This window comes from Bos javanicus, chromosome 10, assembly GCF_032452875.1.
Source record: "Bos javanicus breed banteng chromosome 10, ARS-OSU_banteng_1.0, whole genome shotgun sequence".
Lineage (NCBI taxonomy): Eukaryota > Metazoa > Chordata > Mammalia > Artiodactyla > Bovidae > Bos > Bos javanicus.
This window is the reverse complement of record NC_083877.1, coordinates 61,993,129-62,009,990: the sequence shown is the minus strand read 5'-3', so window position 1 is coordinate 62,009,990 and position 16,862 is coordinate 61,993,129. Positions and strand designations below refer to the sequence as shown.

At 39.0% G+C, this 16,862-nt stretch overlaps 1 long non-coding RNA gene across 5 annotated transcripts in view; it reads right to left on the bottom strand.

Moving 5' to 3' along the window:
- The window catches only part of LOC133254694 (uncharacterized), a 37,995-nt gene that overhangs the window by 11,683 nt on the left and 9,450 nt on the right, over positions 1 to 16,862 (bottom strand). For 2 of the 5 annotated variants that reach the window (XR_009738740.1, XR_009738741.1), the window contains exon 4: positions 9,747 to 16,797. The exons of 1 other annotated variant lie outside the window; for it this stretch is intronic. This is a non-coding gene — a long non-coding RNA (uncharacterized LOC133254694). Of the gene's footprint in view, positions 1 to 9,746; positions 16,798 to 16,862 lie in introns of those variants that run through there. 2 more of the 5 variants (XR_009738742.1, XR_009738744.1) reach the window with 2 other exon arrangements.

The following is a 16,862-nucleotide window of genomic DNA, read 5'->3' as shown; positions in this document are numbered from 1 at the left end:
GAGATTGAGGGAGCCCAGGGAGAGCAGTGTGTTCAAAGGTCCTGGGAAGTAATCCAAGGAACCGTACACCAGTTTAACAAGGCCCCAGTGGTTGCTAAGAGCTCCAATTTGGCCGCAGTGGAAGGTTGAGCTTGGAACCCTATAGAAAAGAACAAATAATCTCAGTGAAGGCAGTGCTAACACTCAATTGTCTGACCCAGAAGAGAGACGGGGGAAAACGAGAGAGAGGATAGAGGCTGCTCGTGAGTTTAACCTGAATAGTCTAAAGGCTGTCCATGTGGTTTTCCTTTTCTCTAGGAGACTTTGGTGGCCAATATCAATATTTCTTTGGCCTCTTTGGATTGGGGCATCTGTGAACAATAGGCAATGCACAATGAAAAGTAGAAGAGATGGTGATGTTTTCTGAAACTCTGAAACCTAACATCACAGAGAGAGCTATGAGCTTTCCTGTGCAACACTCTGGGATGGTGCCCAGAAGCTGTATTAATGGCTGCTGTCAGCCAGTGGTGTGTTAGCGAGGCAGGAAGGGGCCTTGAGCAAACCGCGTGTGGGAGGATGCTCAGAGTTGCATGGGCTGCCTTTCCCAGGCCACTCAAGGGGCCTTGTCTACAAGCTGGAAGCAATTTTTTCCTGATGGGAGCACTGAAGCCAAGACTTTTTATTCTGCTGTGTATAATGACAAAAGAAGAAAATGCTCTATGCCCTTTTAAGTGATTCCTGTTTGAGAGGGTCTTACCAACTCTCCTTGCACAGAATCTAGGGCCCCCCCACCCAAAAGAAAGAAGCAGATCTTAAAAGCTATGAGCAGAAATGTACCCACCTTCAACTCTCACCTGGCATATGCTAAGTGTTGGCATACGCAGCATATTTAGATGAGAATTTATAGCTGGTCCTCTATCTCCTTGATCAGGCCCCTCCATAATCTCCCTGCTTTCTCCATCAATCAAAGGGAATTAGAATATTTGCCCGAGAGACAGGGAGTGCAAAGAAACTCATTCAAACCTCTGCAACTAAGGTGTGACTCCAGTGGGGCTTGACACCCGTGCCTAGCAGTGGTTTGCCAAATGGAGGTGTCAAGCTGTGCAAAGATGAAAAGAAATAGGCCCTGGGAGATCTGTGAAAAGAGTGAGAAAACACAGAAGCTGAGAGTCTTCTATTTTTACCTGGCAATCAGGTGGTTCATCCTAGGGCAAGCTCCCAGGCAGGGAGAGGGCCAAGTCTCCCCAGGAATCCTGTTTGTAGCTTCCTGGGATCATTATCTGTTAGAGAGGCAAACACTGAGGGTGCCTTGCTGAGAAGACCTGCTGTGGGATTAACTTTGCATGGTGAGTCACGAAAGGGAGAGGGTTGTTTTAACATTTTTCTCTCGGAATCTGCACTTGACTTCTTACACAAATTTCAAGGCACGTTTGCCATCAGTATTTTCTTAATTTCTCCTTTCCGTCTCTCCACCCAGTGCTGTGTCTATGTCACCCGGAACTCCCATGCTGGCTTGGCTGCCCAGGACCTCTTTATGCATTGTCTCCTTATTTGTCATTCACACATGGGTTGAATACTTAATAGAATCCAAGCACTCTGGCCAATCACTAGATATATGGAGCTGAATAAGAAGCAACCCATGCCATTTAGGAGCAGAGTCTTGTATAGAGATAGAGAGGGGGAAAAATGTGTTCAGTTCAGTCGTTCAGTCGTGTCTGACTCTTTGTGACCCCATGAACCACAGCACACCAGGCCTCCACTGTCCATCACCAACTCCCGGAGTCCACCCAAACCCATGTCCATTGAGTCGGGGATGCCATCCAACCATCTCATCCTCTGTCGTCCCCTTCTCCTCCTGCCCTCAATCTTTCCCAGCATCAGGGTCTTTTCAAATGAGTCAGCTCTTCGCATCAGGTGGCCAAAGTATTGGAGTTTCAGCTTCAACATCGGTCCTTCCAATGAACACCCAGGACCTATCTCCTTTAGGATGGACTGGTTGGATCTCCTTGCAGTCCAAGGGACTCTCAAGAGTCTTCTCCAACACCACAGTTCAAAAGCATCAATTCTTCAGTGCTCAGCTTTCTTTATAGTCCAACTCTCACATCCATACATGACCACTGGAAAAACCATAGCCTTGACTAGACGGACCTTTGTTGGCAAAGTAATGTCTCTGCTTTTTAATATGCTGTCTAGGTGTGGTAGGCTGTAAATTCAAGAATAAAGGTATAGGTATGCTATGGGGACCAAAAGGAAGGGGAACCAAAGTTTAAGAGATAAAACTTGGGGTTGGGGGGTAGAGCGTCCAGCTGGGTTTTTTCAAAAGAGATGGCATTTCCATCAGGGAAGGAACAGATCCAGGGAACAGCATGAGCAAGGTCTAGGGTTGGACCGTGTACAGGCATTCCAGGAAGACAGAAGTCAGCCAAGAAGGCGAAGTGTGGGATAAAGGAGAGGAGGGCAGAGCGGCCAGGAGGAAGCTGAACTAGGAGGTTTGAGAGTTTGAAGGCCATATTAAGAAGTTTGGACTTTCTAGATAGTGGCAAGTCTCTGAATACTTTAAAGCAGGTGACTGTTGTTTTTTTTTTAAGAAAGAGCAGTGCAACTGCAGGATGGAAAATGAATAGTAAGAGGAGAAATCTGGGTAGGTGGCTAATTCAATAGATGGGGCATAGGATGATGAGAATCTGAAGTAGGGAAGTAGTAGTAAAGAGAAGAAAGTAAAGGGGCTGTTTAGAGAGACAAGTCAGAAAGAATTAACAGAATTGGTCGATCATGAAATATGAGTGTTGAGAGAGACTGGAATACACAATAACTGAGTCTTCTGACTTGTGCAGAGGCTAGACTGAGTGATATGTCCATGGACTGACATGGGTTTGGGAGAAATGCTTGCAGGAACTCATGAGCTCCTCAGGACTATAGAGGAGCCTACAAGATGGCCAGAGGAGTTGAAGTTCAAAGCTGAGGAGAGGGCCAGCCTTGCAGGCATCAGTTAGAGAATCATGAGTACATGCATGAAGGAAACAAGAGAAAATCAACCAGAGAGGGTCTTAAGTCTTACTTTGGATAATACCTTATATTTCAAAATTATTTATATCTTTCCTATGAATTAAAATTTCAATCACTTTCAATCCTTCCATGCCACAATCTCATACTTTTAAGGAGAAAGCACATGTCTATGTTATTTTTTCATACTGTTCATGGAGTTCTCAAGGCAAGAATGTTGCAGTGGTTTGCCATTCACTTCTCCAGTGAACCACATTTTGTCAGAACTCTCCACCATGACCCATCATCTTGAGTGGCCCTATACAGCATGGCTTATAGTTTCATTGAGTTAGACAAGGCTGTGATCCACACAAAATGCTGGGCTGGATGAAGCACAAGCAGGAATCAAGATTGCCAGGAGAAATATCAATAACCTCAGATATGCAGATGACACCACCCTTATGGAAGAAAGGGAAGAAGAACTAAAGAGCCTCTTGATGAAAGTGAAAGAGGAGAATGAAAAGGCTAGGTTAAAACTTTACATTCAAAAACAAATATTATGGCATCCGGTCCCATCACTTCATGTCAAATGGAGGGAAACAATGGAAACAGTGATAGACTTTTTATTTTCTTGGGTTCCAAAATCACTGTAGATGGTGACTGCAGCCATGAATTTAAAAGACACTTGCTCCTTGGAAGAAAGGGTATGTCAAACCTAGACAGCATATTAAAAAGCAGAGATGTTTCTTTGCCGACAAAGGTCCATCTAGCCAAAGCTATGGTTTTTCCAGTAGTCATATATGGATGTGAGAGTTGGACCATAAAGAAGGCTGAGCACAGGAGAAATGATGCTTTTGAACTGTGATGTTGGAAAAGACTCTTGGGAGTCTCTTAGACAGCAAGGAGATCAAACCAGTCAATCCTAAGGGAAATCAATCCTGAATATACATTGAAAGGACTGACGCTGAAGCTGAAGCTCCAATATTTTGGTCTCCCGATGCGCAGGGCTGACTCATTAGAAAAGACCCTGATTCTGGGAAAGACTGAAGGAGGAGAAGAAGGGGATGACAGAGGATGAGATGGCTGGATGGCTTCAATGGATATGAGTTTGAGCAAGCTCTGGGAGATGGTGAAGGACAGGGATGTCTGGCATGCTGCAGGCCATGGGGTTGCAAAGAGTCAGACATGACTGAGTGACTGAACAACAACAACGTTATTTTTAACTAAAGGGTAAATGATGGATTGTTATTTTGATGAGAAGAACTTGCCTTTGAGGTCAAATCTAAAATCCCATGGATAAGGGTGAAGAAAGGTGCAGAAAGAAGAGCAATGTGCATACTACCAGAACTGACATCACCACCATGGGGGTCAGATGGAACTGATATTATTAGTTTTGTTACATAGGTGAGTAACCTGAGGCTGAATAATTCAATAATAATCTAAGGTTTAGAATAGTTTAATGGCTGGTATGAATTAATACATGATAGATTTGGGGTTTGAACACTATTTTCCTAAATCCCAGGTGGTGCTAATGGTAAAGAACGCACATACCAATGCAGGAGATGTAAGAGACATGCATTCCATCCCTGGGTTGGGAAAATCCCCTGGAGGAGGGCATGGCAACCCACTCCCATATTTTTTCCTGGAGAATCTCATGGACAGAAGAGTCTGATGGGCTACAATCCATGGGGTCACAAAGAGTCAGACATGACTGAATCAACTTAGCATGCATGCATGTTCTTAAAGCCCAGTTCAGTAGTTTTCTTTTTGCCTTATTCTACTTTGCTTTTCATACTGTCCATGGGGTTCTCAGTATATAAGAAAAGCTATGAAAACCTAGAGAGCATATTAAAAAGCAGAGACATCACCTTGCCAACAAAGGTTTGTATAGTCAAAGCTATGGTTTTTCCAGTAGTCATGTACAGGTGTGTGAGTTGGACCATAAAGAAGGCTGAGCGCTGAAGAATTGATGCTTTTGAACTGTGGTGTGGGAGAAGACTCTTGCGAGTCCCTTGGACTGTACTGAGTTCAACCAGTCTATCCTAAAGGAAGTCAGCCTGAATATACATTGGAAGGACTGCTGCTGAAGCTGATGCTCCAATACTTTGACCACCAGATGAGAAGAGACGACTTATTGGAAAAGACCCTGAAGCTGGGAAAGACTGAAGGCAAAAGGAGAAGGGGGCAGCAGAGGATGAGCTGGTTAGATAGCATCACTGACTCAATGAACATAAATTTGAGCAAACTCCAGGAGATAGTGGAGGACAGAGGAGCCTGGCATGCTATGGTCCATGAGGTTATAAAGAGTCATACATGACTTAGTAATTGAATAACAACAAGTCTGCTTTTCAAAGACAATATGTAGAAAGGCCAGTATTCTTTTTATTTTTAATTGGAGTATAATTGCTTTACAATGTTGTGTTAGTTTCTGCTGTACGACAGTATGAATCAGTCATAAGTATACATACATCCCCTCCCTCTTGAGCCTCTCTCCCACCACCCCATCCCACCCCTCTAGGTCATCACCAAGCACCAAGCTGAGTTCCCTGGGCTATACAGTAGCTTCCCACTAGCTATCTGTTTTATACATGGTAGTATGTGTACATGTCAATGCTACTCTCTCAGTTTGTCCCACCGTCCCCTTCTTCCCATGCCCACAAGTCCATTCTCTATATGTGTGTCTCTGTTGCTCCCCTGCAAATAGATTCATCAATGCCATCTTTCTAGATTCCATGTATATGTGTTAATATACCATATTTGTTTTTCTCTTTCTAACTTACTTCACTCCATATGACAGACTAGGTTCATCCATATCACTATAAAGGCCCCAGTTTCATTCCCTTTTATGGCTGAGCAATATTCTATTAAGGCCAGTATTCTTGACTGCTGTCGGCAACGAAGAAGCACCTCTCTTCCTTAGTGTGAAGCAGGAAGAGGGAGGGCGGTGGAAAGTTTATGGCAGCAGAAATTGTCCAAGAAGCCACATTTTGGGAGTCTTTCTCCAGATTTGCTTTCTTACAGGATTTCAAAGTTGGAGGCTTATTTCCCCAAAGGCATGCGTTTCAATTTTTGGCTTGGGTGGGGCCCCTCAGGTCATAATACCAGAGGCCCATTTTGCAGCTTTCCCTCTAAAATCTGTGTTGTCTTTCAATTCTCAAATGAACTGCAATATATCTATATATTTTTTCTACCAAAATCACTCAAATATCAATGCTGATATGAAAGACTAGCACTTTTAGAGTTATGTGTGTTGTCAATATTTCATAGCTTTCAATCCCAGAGTAAAGAGCATAATCTTAATAGTTTTTCTTTCTAATGCCCTGTTATTTACCCAATATGACTGGAAAAAGACAAAGAGAATGACCTTGACCTTTTGCAGTTTTTTTTATTTTAAGTGCATTTTATAGTCTGTATAACAAGCCAGTGGTTGTTTAGGCTATATTTTGCCCTGTAATTCATGTTAGAGGCATCTTCACCAGAGACCTGAAATGGAATTTTTATTTGATTTACATTTATAGTGCAATTTTCTCTGGCATGTTACTTTTCTTGTAAGTTGCACCAAAACATGAGGTAAATAAGTAGATTACATTGCTAAACAAAGAACAGAAAAAACATATTTAAAAAAACTAGATTCAGAATAATTAATTTTTTATTTTTATTTTTTTTAATTTTATTTTCTTTTTAAACTTTACAATATTGTATTAGTTTTGCCAAATATCAAAATGAATCCGCCACAGGTATACCTGTGTTCCCCATCTTGAACCCTCCTCCCTCCTCCCTCCCCATACCCTCCCTCTGGGTCGTCCCAGTGCACCAGCTCCAAGCATCCAGTATCGTGCATCGAACCTGGACTGGTGACTCATTTCATACATGATATTATACATGTTTCAATGCCATTCTCCCAAATCTTCCCACCCTCTCCCTCTCCCACAGAGTCCATAAGACTGTTCTATACATCAGTGTCTCTTTTGCTGTCTCGTACACAGGGTTATTGTTACCATCTTTCTAAATTCCATATATATGCGTTAGTATACTGTATTGGTGTTTTTCTTTCTGGCTTACTTCACTCTGTATAATAGGTTCCAGTTTCATCCATCTCATTAGAACTGATTCAAATGTATTCTTTTTAATGGCTGAGTAATACTCCATTATGTATATGTACCACTGCTTTCTTATCTATTCATCTGCTGATGGGCATCTAGGTTGCTTCCATGTCCTGGCTATTATAAACAGTGCTGCAATGAACATTGGGATACACGTGTCTCTTTCCCTTCTGGTTTCCTCAGTGTGTATGCCCAGCAGTGGGGTTGCTGGATCGTAAGGCAGTTCTATTTCCAGTTTTTTAAGGAATCTCCACACTGTTCTCCATAGTGGCTGTCTAGTTTGCATTCCCACCAACAGTGTAAGAGGGTTCCCTTTTCTCCACACCCTCTCCAGCATTTATTGCTTGTAGACTTTTGGATCACAGCCATTCTGACTGGCGTGAAATGGTACCTCATAGTGGTTTTGATTTGCATTTCTCTGATAATGAGTGATGTTGAGCATCTTTTCATGTGTTTGTTAGCCATCTGTATGTCTTCTTTGGAGAAATGTCTATTTAGTTCTTTGGCCCATTTTTTGATTGGGTCATTTATTTTTCTGGAGTTGAGCTGTAGGAGTTGCTTGTATATTTTTGAGATTAGTTGTTTGTCAATTACATCATTTGCTATTATTTTCTCCCATTCTGAAGGCTGCCTTTTCACCTTGCTAATAGTTTCCTTTGTTGTGCAGAAGCTTTTAAGTTTAATTAGGTCCCATTTGTTTATTTTTGCTTTTATTTCCAATATTCTGGGAGGTGGGTCATAGAGGATCCTGCTGTGATGTATGTCGGAGAGTGTTTTGCCTATGTTCTCCTCTAGGAGTTTTATAGTTTCTGGTCTTACGTTGAGATCTTTAATCCATTTTGAGTTTATTTTTGAGTATGGTGTTAGAAAGTGTTCTAGTTTCATTTTTTTACAGGTGGTTGACCAGTTTTCCCAGCACCACTTGTTAAAGAGATTGTCTTTAATCCATTGTATATTCTCGCCTCCTTTGTCAAAGATAAGGTGTCCATATGTGTGTGGATTAATCTCTGGGCTTTCTATTTTGTTCCATTGATCAATATTTCTGTCTTTGTGCCAGTACCATACTGTCTTGATAACTGTGGCTTTGTAATAGAGCCTGAAGTCAGGTAGGTTGATTCCTCCAGTTCCATTCTTCTTTCTCAAGATAGCTTTGGCTATTCGAGGTTTTTTGTATTTCCATACAAATTGTGAAGTTATTTGTTCTAGCTCTGTGAAGAATACCGTTGGTAGCTTGATAGGGATTGCATTGAATCTATAAATTGCTTTGGGTAGTATACTCATTTTCACTATATTGATTCTTCCAACCCATGAACATGGTATATTTCTCCATCTATTAGTGTCCTCTTTGATTTCTTTCACCAGTGTTTTATAGTTTTCTATATATAGGTCTTTAGTTTCTTTAGGTAGATATGTTCCTAAGTATTTTATTCTTTCCGTTGCAATGGTGAATGGAATTGTTTCCTTAATTTCTCTTTCTGTTTTCTCATTATTAGTGTATAGGAATGCAAGGGATTTCTGTGTGTTGATTTTATATCCTGCAACTTTACTATAATCATTGATTAGTTCTAGTCCCAAAACAATGAATTTCACCTTTTTCTCAAGCACACATGGAACCTTCTCCAGGATAGATCACATCCTGGGCCATAAATCTAGCCTTGGTAAATTCAAAAAAATAGAAATCATTCCAAGCATCTTTTCTGACCACAATGCAGTAAGATTAGATCTCAATTACAGGAGAAAAACTATTAAAAATTCCAACATGTGGAGGCTGAACAACATGCTGCTGAATAACCAACAAATCACAGAAGAAATCAAAAAAGAAATCAAAATTTGCATAGAAACTAATGAAAATGAAAACACAACAACCCAAAACCTGTGGGATACTTTAAAAGCAATCCTAAGGAGAAAGTTCATAGCAATACAGGCATACCTCAAGAAACAAGAAAAAAGTCAAATAAATAACCTAACCCTACAACTAAAGCAGCTAGAAAAGGAAGAAATGAAGAACCCCAGGGTTAGTAGAAGGAAAGAAATCTTAAAAATTAGGGCAGAAATAAATGCAAAAGAAACAAAAGAGACCATAGCAAAATCAACAAAGCCAAAAGCTGGTTCTTTGAAAGGATAAGTAAAATTGGCAAACCATTAGCCAGACTCATCAAGAAACAAAGGGAGAAAAATCAAATCAATAAAATTAGAAATGAAAATGGAGAGATCACAACAGACAACACAGAAATACAAAGGATCATAAGAGACTACTATCAACAATTATATGCCAATAAAATGGACAACGTGGAAGAAATGGACAAATTCTTAGAAAAGTACAACTTTCCAAAATTGGACCAGGAAGAAATAGAAAATCTTAACAGACCCATCACAAGCACGGAAATTGAAACTGTAATCAAAAATCTTCCAGCAAACAAAAGCCCAGGTCCAGACAGCTTCACAGCTGAATTCTACCAAAAATTTAGAGAAGAGCTAACACCTATCCTGCTCAAACACTTCGAGAAAATTGCAGAGGAAGGTAAACTTCCAAACTCATTCTAGGCCATCACCCTAATACCAAAACCTGACAAAGATCCCACAAAAAAAGAAAACTACAGGCCAATATCACTGATGAACATAGATGCAAAAATTCTTAACAAAATTCTAGCAATCAGAATCCAACAACACATTAAAAAGATCATACACCATGACCAAGTGGTCTTTATCCCAGGGATGCAAGGATTCTTCAATATCCGCAAATCAATCAATGTAATACACCACATTAACAAATTGAAAAATAAAAACCATATGATTATCTCAATAGATGCAGAGAAAGCCTTTGACAAAATTCAACATCCATTTATGATAAGAACTCTCCAGAAAGCAGGAATAGAAGGAACATACCTCAACATAATAAAAGCTATATATGACAAACCCACAGCAAACATTATCCTCAATGGTGAAAAATTGAAAGCATTTCCTCTAAAGTCAGGAACAAGACAAGGGTACCCACTTTCACCATTACTATTCAACATAGTTTTGGAAGTTTTGGCCACAGCAATCAGAGCAGAAAAAGAAATAAAAGGAATCCAAATTGGAAAAGAAGAAGTAAAATTCTCACTATTTGCAGATGACATGATCCTCTACATAGAAAACCCTAAAGACTCCACCAGAAAATTACCAGAATAATTAATTTTTTTTAAAGACTGCATCAATCTACATACCTGATTTCCACTTCAGAAACTGGAAAACTTAAAAAGATATAAAATACTAATAATTCTTAAATGGCTTTGTAAACTAGAAAGACACAATTATAGAAAAGGTACACCTTTTTCACCACGATTTCATTGGCATTTATACAGCCAACAGATATTAAATTCATAGTTAAAATCATTGAGCTGAGTGCTTGGGATAAATGCAGTCAATTACACAAAATAGTTTTATCCCTCATGGAACTTTTATAACCTAGCAGAGCAGCGAGAGAGAAAGAGGTCACACATGTATATATACATGCCTGTATTTATACAGGTATATATATATATATATATATATATATATATATATATACACACACACACATATATATGGAATTTTACCTATATTCTACTAATGTGTTTTAATGGAGAGATTACTTCATTTCAATTCTAACTGGCATTTGATTTCTATAAAGCTTAAATAATGTTTTATGATTTTTGCCAGTTATATTTCTCCTTAAAAAAATTGGCTATGACATGTGTTACTTAGTTGTGGCTCAGAGATTTTCTTCTAGTTTGAATGATGTATTTATATAATCATGTCATATTTACTGAAAGTGTTTCCCAGCTTCATATACATTTATATGAAAATTTTATCTATATGAACATAAAGAAATTATTTTTTATCAACCTGATCAGTCTTTTTCTTTCTGATCTGTGTTTTTATTTCTGAACTTAGAAAATCTCTCCCAGAACTCCTACTTCTTCTCCTTCCCCCAACCTGAGTCCAGTAGGAAAGAAGGAAGAAAACAATACCATGTTTTGAGATCCCTACTTCTCTATGTGTTAATCATTCATTCGTATCTGACTCTTTGCGACCCCACAAACTGCTCCTCTGTTCACCAGGCTCCTCTGTCCATGGGATTCTTCAGGCAAGAATACTGGAGTGGGTTGTCATTTCATTCTCCAGGGGATGTTCCCGACCTAAGAGTCGAACCTGAGTCTTCAGCATTGCGGGCAGATTCTTTACCATCTGAACCACTCGGGAAGCCCAATAGATTGATTTATATGTCTGTGCTATTTAATATGTATTATTCTATAGACAATAAAAATGTGATAAAAACATACCTACTATTTTATAACCTTGGTTTTCCACCTTTCTTGTAATAACACGCTTTTCCAAGTCAGTAACTACTTATCTGATCATGTTTTTGAATATATATATAGTTTTTATATACCCTCCAAATAATAAATATTTAGAATTGTTTCAAATTAAAATTAAGACTACTATGATTTCCAAGAACAAAGTCTGGTATTCGTGAAGCCAAGAGTCAGGGAAAAAGCATTTAAAGAAAGAATAATCAGCTGTGGCAAATGAGGTAGAATAATCAATTCACTGCTGAGAACCGACCATTGGATTTGGAAAAATGTAAGTTGCTAGTGGTCTTAACATAACAGTTTCCATGGCATGCTGGAGAGGAAAGTCTGAAGACGTAAGTGGTGGTAAGGACGAGTTGACAGTGAGTTACAGCAGATTTCTTGGGCTGTTTGGCTTTAATGGAGGACATTTCTAACAAGGAGGTAAGAGATGGGTAAAGACAAAAACTTACCCATATTTTTTAAGATGGGAGATGCTGGGGTTTGAGAGAACCAATAGAAAACATCCCTTTCATATCTGCCCAAATTCTGAATCTATGACACATAGGAAACAGGCAGTCGAAGACCAGAATATTACTTACTGAGAAAACTGTTAAGGTAGATGGATTAAGTCCATCAGCCATATGGACTGATTTTTTACAGAGCCAATATTTTACAGAGAATTAAGTAGACTTACCTGCCCAGTACCTGGCAGCCCTGAACAATTGTGGAGTTTCCCCACTGGGGTCTGCTCTTGTAATACATAATTTTAAGGAAATGAATAATAGGTGGATTTTCTTTAGGCAGGTAGAAGCCCAAGGAGAAAGAGAGAAGAAGCTGAGTTGAGCTTCTCTATTCACCAATCAGATCATTTCCCCATTCCCTGGAGGATGAATGAGTTCTTTCCTAACAAAAGATATCTCACCATGTCTGCTTACTGATTGAAACAGGAAAAACTGAAGTTTCAGGGGAGAAGACCAGAGTTCTTGAGTAGGTTACAGTAGATGAGATCTGGTACACAAGCATTTGATAGGAACTAGGGAAATTTATCCCATTTACTAGGAGAGGAGACAGAAGGTAAGGGTACAGATAAAGTGCAATTGACAAATCTGGTGTTGGAAAATGCATTTCTCTCTTCTGATTGTTCTTATTTCTCTGTGAAATAGGAAGCGAGATCATCAGTTATGAGTGAAAAGAGGAGAACAGTTTCAAAGAGACAGATGGTGTGAAATAATCTCCTCCAAGAGTGGGAAAGGAAATTGACTAGAGAGATGAAGACTGGCTGAGCAGTGCTGAGGGTCCACTTCAGTTTTGTGGTTATAAATTTAGAGAGAGTTCATGCAGTGTAGTAATAGATTTTTTTCTCCCCTGGCCACACTGCTCAAACGCAGGAAAAGACGAGGCAGAGAGCTTTATTTAACCAAGGCTGTGCTTTTGCTAGGTGACTCTTAGAGACAGAGAGAGAGAGAGAAAGAAAGGGTGTTTCGGTTGTATGCAAGGGGGTGATGAAGCATGGAACTTGGTTTAGTTAAAGAGAACAGAAAGGATGAGAGGTACAATAAAAAGAAACAGGCAAGGGCAATGAACTGAAGTTCCTAACGGGGTCAAAGAAATGTTGATTTATGAGTACTGGGATAAATATGTTGATAAGTTAGGTGTAACTGTTACAGAATAAAGTGCTTGAAATTGAGATATATGTAAAAGGAAATGATAGGGTTCAGAGTTTAGCTCTGAGAGTCAGTAGCCAAGGGGGATGGGCTGAAGACATCATTCCAAGTAAAGAGGTCAAGATTCTGAGAGGACAGTTTGCGGGATGGACCATCTACATAACTGCTGAAGATGATGCCAGAAACACTGGGCCAAGTGCTAAAAGCTTCAATGAGTTGTAAAACTGAAAGATTAGAGAATGATTTCAGGGAGGAAGAGTGGAAAGTTGCTTTGTCTACTTTGGGGTTCTGGAAGAAGATAGAAGAGAAAAAATATCTGAGAAAACAATGGCAAATAAGGAGGGCACCAGTTATCTTGGGTCCACAGTGTGGGGACTGGGTGAGAAAAAGCAGGTACCACTTGAGAGGGCCTCAACTACTTTCTTTGACTTTTTTAGATAGATCATAAGATAAAGAGATGAATGTTCCTGGGAGAGACCACGGTTGTGGAAGATGATGCCAAAGAAAGAACATAAGTGATAGAAAGCTGAGTGAAAGGATTTAGATGATTAGGGGACGTAGATCTGTATATGTGGAGATGTTCCTGTGTGTTCTTTGCTGACCTGGGTTCCTGGACTAGAGAGGAGTCTGGAAGAGATAGAGGTAAGTGAGGCGTACTGGCATTAGTCCTGATGATCGCCTTGGAGAAGGCAGGTCCTTGATTCCATTTACAGCCTTTTTCTTGGTTATAATAGGGGAGAAGTGGAGCATCTGATTATGAGAATGGTGGTCTTACCATGGACTTATAGAAATCTGGGAAGTTCCTTAAATCCAGCTGAGGGAAACATTATGGTATACTGAGCTATTCACTTTGCTCTTTCTGTCCAGAATTTTCTAAGTGTCTGGTCTGTTTATTCTATGTAATGTAATGTAATGTGCATGCATGTTCAGTCACTCAGTCGTGTCCAACTCTTTATGACCCCGTGGACTACAGCCCTCCAGGCTCCTCTGTTCATGGGATTCTCCAGGCAAGACAACTGGAATGGGATGCCATTTCCTCCTCAGGGACTCTTCCCCACCCAGGGATTGAACCTGCATCTCTTGCATTGGCAGGTGGATTCTTTACCACTGAGCCACCTGGGAATCCCATGTAATGTAATTACATTGCAAACTTTGAAAAAAATTCCTCTGGATTTTTGATGATTCATTCTTAAGATTGATTTGAAGGTTAGTAGAAAAATATCAGGATCCTCCTCTTCCTTCCACTCAGAAATAAATTTTCTCCCTCCTCTGAATTTCTCATAACCCTTTACTTAGATCTCTCTTATAACATTTTATCACAATTATTTTTTATGAATGTCTTATATATATGACATATACAACTTTCTATTACACTGCAGTGCTCCCAAACTGTACCTTAAATATAGTGGTTCTGAAATAAATATATGAGGAATGTTTGAATAAAAAAGCAATGAACAAGCTGGGAATCCAAAAGTCTGCATTTGAGAATCATTCTGCCTCTTACTAGGTACGTGACCTTGAACAAGTTATTTAACTTCTCATACTTGTATCTGTAGGATGGGAATAATAATGGTCTTCTCTACTTACAGCTGCTGAAGTAAAAAGTGTGGAAATTAAATACAGTACTGGAGCATGCTTTGAAAACTCATTCAAGGAAGTGATTTGAAAATGACATTTGAAAAAATATTATCATTCATTACAAGACAATTTGATAATTTGCAAGAAGCACTCTATTATATGTCCAACAATTATTTTTTGGCTCAAATATGTCCCAAAATGAAAAACCTGGCTAGGACACAGATGGTAATTAGGCCCTTTCATTCCACCATGAATGAAATACTTGACTTTAAAATACTTTACATACTTTAGCATGGAAGTACTACTGAAGGTAGTGGCCATGAACTGACATTCAACTCTAAACTCAACAAAAACATGCTATTTCTTCATACCACACCAAAATCCCAACATTGCTTATTCCCTAGAGTTAAATACTATCTTTATTCTTGAATTCTATTTCAAAGAATGTAGAGGAAAAGTATAGTACAGTGGCTTGAATTTGAATCCCAGTTTTGTGGCTTAGTGAATTTAAAACTTTAACAGGGTTTCCTAATGGCAACCCACTCTAGTGTTATTGCCTGGAGAATCCCAGGGATGGGGGAGCCTAATGGGCTGCTGCCTATACGGTCGCACAGAGTCAGACACCACTGAAGCGACTTAGCAGCCTAACTTATAAAATAGAAATGATATTATCTTCCTCGTAAAGCTATTCTGAGGACAAAATATGATAATATTTAAAATATGTATGTGAGCATTTTGATGTGCTACCTGGCCAATGACAATATCTCAAAAAATGTTGGGCATTTTTAAAATCATCATAAAATATCTAGTAACATATGAAGGATGATAAATGAAATGGAAAACAAAGAGCTAGTACAGAGAATCAACAAATCTGAAAGACTGTTCTTGGAAAAAGATAAATAAAATAACCAAACCTATGGGGAAATTGATCAAGAAAAGTAGAGCAAGAACACACAAGAAATGCTAGAGATGAAAGGGGGATATAATTGCAGATACAGCATAGGTTAAAATTTAATAAGACAATATTGTTAACGCCAATAAGTTCAAAAAGTTAGACAAAAGAGATACATTTCTAGAAGAGAATTATAACTTACCAAGCTTAGGAAGAAACAGAAAGTTAAAATATTCCTACAAAGAAAGAAAATGAAAGTGTTAGTCGTTCTGTCATATCCAACTCTTTGCAACCCCATGGACTGTAGCCCACCAGGCTCCTCTGTCCATGGAATTCTCCAGGCAAGAATACTGGGTGGGTAGCCATTCCTTTCTCCAGGGGATCTTCCCAACCCATGGATCAAACTGGGTCTCCTGCTTTGCAGGTAGATTTTTTATCATGTAAGCCACCATATTCCTCTAATCCTTAAAGAAATTGAATTAGTAGTATCAAACCTTCTAATAACAGGTCAAGATAATTTTACAAGTGAGTTATACCAAAGCTTTAGGAAGCAGATAACCTCCATCTTATTCAATCTAGAGAACAGAGAAAGAAGTAAAGCTCCTCAAACTCACTTTGCAAGATGAGTAAAGCTTAGATGTCAGAACTACAAGAATATGAGAAACTAAAATTGCAGTTTAATCTGACTCATAAACATAGATTCAGTGACCTACCTAAACCAAAATTTATAGAATGAAGTCCATCAAAACAAACAAAAAATAATACATAGAGAAATAAGTATGAAATAAATATTTATCTAAGAAATAAAAGGTTGCAACATTATAAATCTACTGATACATTTTTCAAAATTAATATTTAAAGAAGAAAAATCATGTAGTCATCTTAATAGATGCAAATAAGGCAATTGATGAAATTCAACAACCTTAGCAAAAAAAAAATTGAAGAAATTTTCTTTAACTTGATAAAGTGTGTCTGCCACAAATCTACAATAAGCATTGTGATAATGGTCAAAAATTAGAATCATTCCATTTAATCTTAGGAACATAGTGAGGATACTACTATTATTACTTTGATTCAACAATGTATTAGAGATCTAGCTGGAGCAGTAAGGCAAGATAAAAGAAGATACAAATATATGGAAAGGAAGTGTGCCTACCTGCTTGGGTTGCTATAACAACATATGATAAACTGGGGGTTTAAACAACAGACCAAGGTTCTAGCCAATTTGGTTCCTGTTATGATCTTGCTTCCTGGCTTGCAAACAGCTAGCTTCTTGCTGTGTCCTCGTATGGCAGGAAAGGGAGAGGGAGAGAGAGAGAGCAAGCAAGCGTGAAAGTAAGCGCCTGAT